Genomic DNA, 11,296 nt, shown 5'->3' with positions numbered 1-11,296 from the left:
TTTTTTTTTCTTTTAGTCACAGGAAATGAGAGTATGGGAGACAAAAAAGGAAGAAAACTTAATGGACAACAAGACCATTAATTATTAGAAATGTCATCATGGCATTATTCTGACTCACAGCTTGCTTAACGTAGGAGTTAAATTGCCACTTTCAAGGTTCAAAGTGCTAATTTGGTTGCTTAAATTCTTTCATTCATACTTGAATTATAAAACTTTGGTGCAGGACTCTAGTACTTACTTTTGACCCTCACTCTACCTCTTTCCCTACTCTTCGCTGTTCTAAAAAAAAAAAATGGAAAAATAGGTCGATTGAACATATACTATTTAAGTTCCATCAGAGCAGGGAACACGTCTGTTATGTTCACTGCTATATTCCCGGGCTTAGTACAATGTCTGGCACATAGCTGGTTCTCAATAAACATCAATTCAATAAATACTACTTTCCATATTTCCTTGTTTCAAACTTCTAAAACAAAACAATACTAATAGCTCTGAAGTAACAGCAACTTCTGGTGAGCTTCGTACCAGTTTCTCTTGTAGTGGTACATATTTATTTTTAAAGTAGGAACTCATTTATTTAAATTCAGGAAAACAAATAAAAAATAAGCAATGTTGTGGGCCCACTTTTTTAGTGTTTCAGGGATATCAACCACCAGTAAGTTTCAACCACCGGTAATTCTGATAAAAGACACAGTGGCAATATGTTTAGACGTTCCGTGAATGATATATCTATTAATCCTTGCAGGCTTAACCCAAACATTTAGAGTAGGTCAAAAGAAACAAGCCAAATAGGCAAGTCTCAAAACTGGGGAGATGATGTGCTTCAGAGTCCTGGATCACAGTAAGCTTTGAAAGGGCCCTCCTTGGAATAATCCATCTAATATTCTAGGCTTCAGTGTCTGTCTTTATTGACTCAGAGACAAGCTCCCAGTGGAGGAAGTTGAGCATACCCCACACCCAAGGCCTTCTGAGAAGGCAACTGTGCCTTCTTACCTTCCTGACCTAAGGAGGAGGTGCTGGCCCCGAGGGTAGCTAATTTATAGGGTGGCCTCTGTCTTAGGAGGTGGACTGATGTGAGATCTCTGTGTAGCAGGAAGGGAAGTAACTATCTGAAGTCATTGGACCCTTTCTTTGTGTGGATTCGAATTTGAGATCTGTAGAGACTCTCAGTACTTGCTAGCCTGGGCAGAAGCATAAGGATAGCAAAGAGGCGAGTGGTAAAAGTGATGAGTCAGGAAAAAGTATGACTAACCACTGTCTGCAGTCTCCATATCCAGGAGTAGCAAACCCCCGATCTCAAGGAGACAGCTCATTATTGAATTACAGAGCTGCAGTCAGGAGGCCAGACCCGGAGCTGTCCACAAAAAAAAACCCCAAAAACCTTCCTTTCAGGCCCCATACAGCCTGGTGAGAGCTGTTTGTGTTTTTTCTCCCCTTCTTATCTCCTTAAGTAACTTGGAAGAGCCTAATTAACACGTGTAAATTAAGATCTCTTTGGTTCTAAAATTCTAGAATTATAATGAGCACAGTAAAAACTCCTTAATTCAGACTACTTGTCCCAAGTTTCTAATTATTCCTTTCGGACTATGCTGAAGTTTATTTTGCTCTGCAAAATTTTATTATGTATAGCTCAAATTAAAAAGAGAAGGGGCAGAGGAATTATTTAAAATATTTCGGAAAACAAGCTATTATTTTAACTTCTTAATTTAAAACTATTTTGAGAAACATGGCGGAATGAGAGATGTCCCCAGATCTCTCCCCTTTAAACAACAATAAGTTGAACATCTAAAACTCAACAAGAACAAAAAAATATCCAACCTGCACTCGAGCACATCTGAGTGTGGGATCTGTGCATAAGAGCTACCATAGGTCAGAAGACTGGGAGTCAGCGGTAGACAGGGCGAAACAAAGAAGCAGCCTCTTGCAGCCAGAGCTCCTTGCAGGAGGAGGGGGAGGGGATACCATGTGGTGGGTTTGCTGAACAACCCTACCTTGGAGAGCTGTGAGATCCATGCGGCCCAGGGCAGTGCCTAGGGATCAGGGCAGAAAGCAGAGAAGTGGGGATGGCAGAGAAGCAACAGTTGATTATTACCAGCCACTATTGTAAAACACAAGGCTGAGCCGCAGCCCCCATCCCCCAACCCAGAGGGCCCCTCCCCCTATATCCCCCAAGACCAAACACCACGAAGTCCCAAGGGAATCTGAGCAAACTGTCACTAACACTGACAGGGACTGAGACTGAGGGTAGCGAGCATGATTGAATATCTATAATTTCAAAAAAAAGGCATTATTAAGACTTTATATAAAGCAGGGATCCAAGAGGCTTAGACACCACCTACTGGAAACCAAAAGAAAAATGACTTTTTTGCAACAGACTAAAGAGAGACCTTTATATAATAAATCTTCTTTCTGGAAAAAGAAAGCAAAATACACTTCCATTAATGCCCAGGCAGAGAAATAGCCCATTAAACACCATGAACAACCAAGGTGACAAGGCAGCTCAGAAAAAAAAGAGAAAAAGCTCCAGAAAATAAGCTTAAAGACATAGAAATGTGCAACTTAAATGACAGAATTCAGGATGATGCTTCCGAGAAAAAACTCAGTGAGATCCAAGATAATTCATATCGACAATTTTGGGAATTGGAAAAACAATGAGATGAACGGAATGAGTTTTTTAGTAAGAAGACTGAAACCCTCAAAAAGAACCAAATAGACCTTCTAGAGATGAAGACTTCACTGAAAGAGCTGAAAAATGAAATAGCAAGCTTGGGAAATAGAGTCGACCAAATGGAGGAAAGGATCAGTGATACCGAAGACAGAAATCTAGAAGTAAATCAGAAGGAAGAAGAAAGAAACCAAAGAATGAAAAATAATGAAAGAGAAATACAAGAACTAGATGATATCATGAGGAGAGGAAGCAAGAATAGTGGGCATTCTCAAAGGAAAGGAAAAAGCAGGGATTAGAAAGCATTTTCAGACAAATAGTTGATTAGAATTTCCCAAATCTTAAGAATGAGCTGGAGCTTGGAATTCAAGAAGGCAACAGAACACCCAATTATCTCAACTCAAAAGAGCCTTCACCAAGACACATTGTATTAAACTTATCAAAAATCAATGACAAAGAGAATTCTCAGGGCAGCCAGGGAAAAGAAGATGGCACCCTATAAAGGAAAACCCATTAGATTATCCTTGGACTTCTCAGCACAAATTTTACAAGCCAGAAAGGATTGGAAACAAAAATTCAAACTATTAAATGAAAGGAAGTACCAGCCAAGGATAATGTATCCAGCAAAGCTCTCCTTTAGATATGAAGGAGAAATAAAGACTTTTCCAGACATGCAAAAATTGAGGGAATTCACTACGAAGCCTGCATTACAGGAAATACTGAAAGGGGTCAGCTCACCTAAAACAAAATAAAAAAACAAAACATAACTAAGAGTAAGGCGACTAGTAGGCAAATAGAAGCAGAGAAGTGCAACCCTTCCTGAGAACAGGGCATTATAAGCTTAAATAATAATAAGAGATTTAGATAGTAATGATCATTCAGCATACATAGGAACAAACTGAGACAACGATGACAGAAAAGGAGAGGATTCAAAGATCCAAATTCTCAAAGGAGAATGGAGATAAGGAACATGCAGACGAAAATGGACTACTATATATATATAAAACTATCCTCTACATATTTGTAATGGTAACCACGTGCCAAAGATTCAGGACTGAAGTATGTAAGTAACATAAAACAAGAAAGACCAGAGGGAAAATCCACAAAACCCAACCAAGATAAAACTATTTTATCTATTTATTAAAAATTTATGACCAGGGAACTTCATTTAGGTAGAATTAATAGATATAATTAACCTTTATGGTTTTTTTTAAACAAATATTTATTGATATTATCTATGAGCCAAACTCTGTGCTAAGTACCAGAACATAGAAACAGAATCAATCAAATATGGCATGGTTGTATATGTTAATTTAAAAATAAAACAAAAGTGCAACGTAAGAAATATCTTGGAGTGTTGGTTTTTGATGTATGTGTGTGTATATATAATGGGCTTTTCCCTCAAGCAGCATAGAGACTGTTTGGGAAATAAGACAAATATATGAACAATTACATTGCTGAGATAGAGGTATATGCAAAGTGTGTTAACAAGCATAGAGGAAGAGAATCTCAGTCAGTCTAGGGATGGGATACAGCAAGACTTCCTGGGTATAACAGGGTTAAGGTTTAAGAATGAATCTAGGTGACTAGTTGGAGAGAAGGAACAGGCACCCCAAGCAACAATAAATAATTCAGTGGGTCTAGAGCCCACATGGCAGGACGAGTGGGAAGTATAGTCAGTTCTCATTATCTAAAGTGATTTACGTTCTATGAACTTACTGCAAATACTGAATTAGTGGTCAGTGAAATATTGCTTCTAAGGGTTAGGTTCCTGGGAGACTCTGGTAATGTTTTAGTCCACCAAAACCCCATTTGTGTTATATAGGTTCATTTGTAAATGTCCTTGTGAAAGAAGCCAGTCCCATCAGCATTGCACTCCTGCTCTTCCCCATGATCTATTTCCTGTTCAACACTTAGCCAGTGTTTTCAAAATCCTTCCATAGCCTCTTGATCTGCAGAAACTGCCTTACTTGCAAGTTTCATGCTTGTCCCCCCGTATCACCTTTTGAAATGTGTGAGTCAGCTAACACCAGCTGAGAAGAGTTTAACATTTTCTTGGCCATAAATTTCTTTGGCTTTTCTCATAACAACACTGCTCATTGTGCTTTTTAAAATTAGTCGTTATCTCATGAATCCACAAATTTAGCTTCTTTTCCATCTTTTACATAGCTTTATCAGACACTACGCGGTAGTCCCCCCACCTTTTCCACAGGGAATACCTTCCAAGACCCCCAGTGATGTCTGAAACAGAGGATAGTACTGAGCTCCATAGATATTATGATATTTCCTGTACATACATAGCTCTGATGAAGTTTAATTTATAAATTAGGCAAAGAGATTAAGAACAATAGCTAATAATAAAATGGAATAATTATAACAGTATACTGTAATAAAAGTTATATGAATGTGGTCACTCCTTTCAGGTGATCCTTTGCTAAAATCTTCATATAAGCTACATGCTTTCTGGTGGAACGTGTCACTGTCAATCAAAACACGTTTTCTGTTCAAGTCTTTCACCCATAAATTTAATGCCCTTTCTATATTAACTAAGCACTGATCACACAAAGTGGCCATAACTTTTACAGTTTGAGGTACGACAGAGATAGTAGCATAAATTTCTTTTTCCTTCTTTACAATTTCACAGATAGAAGATTAGTTCTTACTGTAGATCTTAGCAATCTTGGCATATGATTTTTTTTCTTTCCTTATTAAGTCAAGAGCTTTCGATTTTTCACTTAAAAGAAGCATCTTAAGGCTTCTCTTTGGCATATCCAGTTGCCAGCATCACTACTCTTGTGCTTTGGGGCCATTAGTAAGTAAAGTAAGGGTGACTTGAACACAAGCACTGTGATACCAGAACAGTACGTGATTTAAAACTTATATTGTTTATTAAATCGATATTTTTATTTAACTGCGGTTATAGCAGAATTGGAGGAAATCGCAGAAAGTAAAACTTCAGATAAGGAGTGACTACTGTAGATGTTACAGCACTTTCTGGTTTGGCTTTATTTACAGATTGGTGAATTTCGTCTTCCTTTTTTCAGATGTACTGTATTATTGATCCATTAACATGGAACTCACAGCTGACAGCACTATACAGCTCATGCCTGAATGAAACTCTTCTAACACATATATTTTCTCTGTAAAGCACATCACACACTTGCATTTAGAAACACTAGACAGCACTTCAGCACTATGTTTGAAGGCCATTTTAAAGAGCAAAATCACCAACGAAAAGCACAAAAATACTAAGTAGACCATGAAAAGGACACTTGTTTACAGTCTGACACTAAGTAGACCATGAAAAGGACACTTGTTTACAGTATGAGCTGAAATGAAAAGCCTAGAGCATCACGTTGTTCAACCTCAGCTGGGAATGTACCCATTGAGTGAGTCAAATTTTTCCTCCTCTCTGCACATGTCTGCCAATGTGCCAATAGAGGCCTGTTGCTAAGTGAAAAAGCTTGCTCTTGTCCCAAAAGCTGTGCATGATCTGTGTTGTAGAAAAGCACTTTTCCTAAATGTAAAGCATGGTTTGAAGAGAGGAAGACCAGAGCCCAGCTAGGAGATGGCTGTATCCAGGTGAGGGTGAAGGTGAACAAAGTAAGCCAGGGCAGAGATTTGAGGAGGAGCTGGTCTGCACGCCATTTGAGTCAGGTTCTGGTGCTGGGTTGGGTTTGAGTGGTGATGGAGGAATTGAGTTCAACCCCAGGTCTCCAGCTTGGGCAAAAGAGTGGCATAGGGCGGAGGTGAGACATGGAGCCTTGGAGTCAAAGATGCTTGAGTTTAAGACCAAACTCCACCACTTACTACCTGTGTAGCCTTGGACACATTCCTTACCTTCTCTAAGCTTCAATGTTTTCATCTCCAGTATATAGGTTCTATACAATGGGAAAATAACACCTCTCACAATTATTTTGAGATTAAATAAGTGCTGTTGCTTTTCATTTAAATAAGAAAAATAAGAAAAGAAGCAGCATTTGGAGGTGGGGAAAGGAAAGAAGTCCTGCTGGACACAGCAAATTGGACGTGTCTATGGACATCAGGTACAGTATCCAGCAGCATTTGTCCCCAGAAGGTCAGGAGCAGAGAAGTTAGAGTGGAATGAGACACACAGACATGGAATTATTAGCAGGCATGTGGCTGCTACAGCCATGAAGAGTGGGTAGTTCCAGCATCAGAGGTCCCAAGACAAAGCCTGAGGAATGCCAACATTTAAGAGGCTGTGAAGGAGACCAAGAAAGAGCAGCAAGAGATGGAGGAGGAGAAAGAGGAAAACCAGGAGAATGTGCAGTAAGAGAGGCAGGGGAGGAGAGTGTCCAGAGTAAGTGGGCTGAGTTAGTGTTCTGAAAGCATCAGCTCAAAGTGTAGAACTTTTGAACTGGAAGGGACCCAAGAATCTTTTAATCTAAGCCCCTTATCTATTTTGATTGCGATTCGAACAGGTAAAGTGAGTTGCTAAGGCCACACTGTGATTTCATAGCAAACTACCCTAATTCCTAAGGAGTAATAAAATATGTTTCTCCAAAAATATTCTAAATTCGAAATTGTTCCTATTAAGTCACATAAGATCCTTTTCCAGTTGAGTAAATTGTGAAATTTTATTGAGATATCAGAACATCTGTTAACCTTTTCATATACTAAGATGCTATATAGTCAACAAAACTGTGCCTCTTAAATCTATTATAGTGTGCATTTAACAAACCATGCTCTAAAAAGTTTTTAAACAACAGGAGTCATAACTCATGTTAAAAATAAGACGACAGGCCCCAATAAAGTCATTTATGCTAAACTCCACATCACCAAACTTAATTACAATTTTGGCTCCTCCAGAAATGGAATCTTAAACCAGTCAATCAGGAATATCCTGATCAGCGCTAATGAAATCATCTGCCTGATAGACCCTACCACCCCCTGAAAAAAAGTAACCTTGCAATAACCTACCAGAATTTCTGCCTGGTATAACTTCCTTGTTCCTACTTTCTTCTGCTGCAGAAGTCTCTCATTCTGTACAGCTCCTTGGAGATTCTATCTGCTAGATTGGATGCTGCTCGATTCAAGAATTTTTTAGTAAAGCCAATGAGATCTTTAAATTTATGCAGTTGAATTTTGTTTTTCAACATTCATCAAACTAGGTTTTAATTTTCATGTATATAAATTTTACCTCCATAAAAATTTAAAAACACAGAGCAAATAATTTTAGCTGTTTAAAACTAAAAAGTAATTATTTTCTGAGTTATTTTGTATACAAAGACCTAAGAGATAGAAATATTTAAAAATTTGGAATTGGATCCTTATAGCTTCAAGGAAACGACTTATGCCTTCCTCATTCTATCTTGGTTTCCTTCACTGTGAAACAAGAATAATATTATCTTGCGAGCCTGCTCATGGTTTATTAACACATGTAAAATTCTTGAACAAAAACATTAAATACTTGATAAATATTGTCTGGTAAATAACATTTTTACAGCCAAGTTGGAATTACAAATTATAGCCCATTTGAAAACACATACTAATCTATGCATATTTACAAGTAGGAAAAGAAAGTCACAATTATCAATGAACAGAGAGATAAAATATCTCTTTCATATAAAACTACTTTGATTGATCAATATAATAAAAAATTTTGTGACTAATTTTTTTTACTTAATTGTTTAATGTAATTTGGGCTCTGCCCAACTGAGATAAAACTGAATATGATGTAAATAGCAGGAAACTACAACAACTACTGACTTTTTTCTAGTTAATAAAGGAAACCAAATAATGAAATTATCTTGGAGATAAGCCATTTTATTTATTCAAAATTTACTTCTGCTTCAGGAATGCAGGAGGATACAGTGATAGAGCTGTGCATATCTAGAGGAAACATTGCAATAATCAGTGTTTCTCAGTCTCAGCACTATTGAGATTTCGGACAGCTGGATAGTTCTTTGTTATGGGGGGCTCTCCTGTGCATTGTAGGATGTTTAGCAGCATCCTTGGCCTCTACCCACTAAGTGCGAATAGCACCCCTTACCCCAATTTGTGACAACCGAAAAATATCTACAGACATTGGCGAATGTCCCCTGGGTGGCAAAATTGCCCCTGCTTGAGAACCAATCCTGCAGTAGCATTTCTGTGCAGAAGTGCGCCCACTTTTACATGTACTGGGTAACAGGTCTATAGAAGGCATTAAGGCTGAGTTCCAAACTGGCTTTTCCCAGAAGCTGGGCAGATGCAGCAGCCTCCAGACACTTGGATGCTCCCCGACCCCAGGCAGAAGTAGAGGTGCAGTAGGGGCTGTTTTCATGGCACCTTGGATGGTTGAGGTTACGGGCAAGTCTTGTCTGCCCATGGCACTGCCCAAGCCCTCCTAGAACTCATGACTCACCTCCCTACTCTCTGCAGCTAGGAAAGCCTTTAACTTTTTCCTTGGTTCTCTAAATAATTACATAAAATGTTTCCCTTACCATTAATTAAAGTGTAAACTATAGTATTTGACATTTTACCAAACAAAAACCTGATAAAAGATATCTTTTACTATTTTCATACATAAAAACTTAAAAACAACAGACTAGAGGAAAGAATGTGTAGAGAAACATAAAGAAAGTAATATCATAAAGTCAAAGGGATCTTAGAGCTGAGCTTCCAGCACTGTCACACAGGCCACATTTCAAGGTCTCAGTCGCGGCATGTGGCTAGTGGTCACCACATTGGATAGCACAGCCACAGAACATTTCTGTCACCACAGAAAGTACTACCAGACAGCACTGTCTCAGAAAATACCCAGGTCACAGGCCTTATTTTATAAACGAGTAACTAAGTCCCAGATGGTGTATAAAACAACTTAGCTAAAGAGAAACTGTGAGCTCATGGCAGAACCAACCGGAAACAAAACCAGTTAAATTCCCTTCCTATGCTGTTTCTCCCATATTTAATCTAAATATAATAAAATTTAATCTAGTTCAATACCCAAGTGTTGTATACTTGCTATGTACTAGGAACTTGACTCTGGATACAAAATTTTAAAAAAGGAAAGAAAAAGAATCCTGCCCTAGTAGAAGATACAGACTGGTTTTCAGTCACTTTCAATACCAGGTAGTCATAGGAAAGATAAGGTGAGCACAGGGCCCAGCCTGGGATGGGGAGGGGTGTTTAAGGGCATGCTTGCTAGAGGAGATAGCATCAGAATAAAGAAGGTAGGACAGGTGCTCGAGATGGAGGGAACTGTATGCTCATGACACAAAGGAGCAAACAAGATGGTTGCCTGGGTGATTTCCACGACTCTGACTTTAGTCCTACTCACCCGCTAACAGCACCCAAATCTATATCTGAGGACAGATTGCTGCCTCTGTCCACTGGCCACTCTCATGTGGAAGCCCTGCCTAAAGGCAACATATCCAGTGGTCCTTCCCTGCACACAGCTCCCACTCAATGGCTTCCCGTCCTCTGTAACTGCCTTGTTCAATGGCACTTCCATCCACAGAGGCATAGCTTTTCTGGGGGCCTGAGAACCAGCATCCCCCCACCCCTCACACCCTGTCACTAAGCTCTATTCCTTTTCTTTAAAAGTTCTAGAACTGTCTTTCCATCTGGCCCAGCCACCAGGTAAGCCAAGATGGACACTTACAAGTACATCCAGGAGCTATGGAGGAAGAAGCAGTCCGATGTAAGGCACTTTCTTCTCAGGATGAACTGTTGGCAGTACCACCAGCTCTCCGTCCTCCACAGGGCCCCCTGCCCCACCCGGCCTGGCCCAATGAAGCATGCAGGCTGGGATGCAAGGCCAAGCAAGGTTATGTCACGTATCAGATTCGTGTGTTCCAGTGGTGGCCGCAAACTCCCAGTTCCTAAGTGCGATCTAGGCCGAGCCTGTCCATCACAGTGTTAACTAGCTGAAGCTTGCTTGAAGTCTTCAGTCTGTTGCCAACGAGTGAAATGGACACAGCTGTGGGGCTCTGAGGGTCCTGAATTCTTACTGGGTTTGTAAAGATTCCACAGACAAATTCTTTGAGGTATCTTCATCAATCCATTCCATAAAGCTATTAGACAGAATCCTGACAGCCAGTAGATAGCCGAACCAGTTCACAAGCACAAGAAGAGGCAAGGGTCACGTCTACAGGCTGCAAGAGCTGTGGCCTCAGAAAGGGCCACACGTTCCACCATATTATTAATGGCTCTCCCTGTGCAGCCTGGAGAAAGCGTAATACTCACGAGCTCCACCATTACCACTAATATAAGTAATGTTTGTAAAATTCTTACATAATAAGCAATTTAGGACAGTCAAAAAAAAAAAGTTCTAGAACCTGTTTCATTCCCGTTACCATCTTTGTTCCAGCTCTCACCATCTCTCCCTTTAAAAAAAGTTATTTTAATTGAGACTGTTGTAGCTGCCAGCCCCCAATAGACACACGGACCACCAGAAATCAGTGAGTTATAAGAAACGCACTCTTTATTCAGCCAGCTGGGTCTGCCAGGGGTACACAGACCCTAAATTAAGCAGCCCCGAAATGTACAGGTACAGGGTTTTTAAGCCCTAAACCCCTATTCTTCATCCTGTTTGAACACACAAGTCTATTTTTCGTCTTTTTACTAACTGTCAACCCACAGTCGGTTGTGCAAGTGGGGGGTACAGAAGCAGAAAGCTTATTG

General features: G+C 39.7%; 1 pseudogene; it reads left to right on the top strand.

Annotated features, from left to right (window-relative positions):
- Positions 1 to 10,262: 10,262 nt before the first annotated feature.
- LOC120607737 (60S ribosomal protein L15-like) lies at positions 10,263 to 10,879 on the top strand (annotated as a pseudogene).
- Positions 10,880 to 11,296: the final 417 nt, after the last annotated feature.

This window comes from Pteropus medius, unplaced genomic scaffold, assembly GCF_902729225.1.
Source record: "Pteropus medius unplaced genomic scaffold, Ma_sr-lr_union100, whole genome shotgun sequence".
In the NCBI taxonomy this organism is placed as follows: Eukaryota; Metazoa; Chordata; class Mammalia; order Chiroptera; family Pteropodidae; genus Pteropus; species Pteropus medius.
Note: the sequence above shows the minus strand (reverse complement) of the source record. Positions and strands in the feature narration are given on the sequence as shown.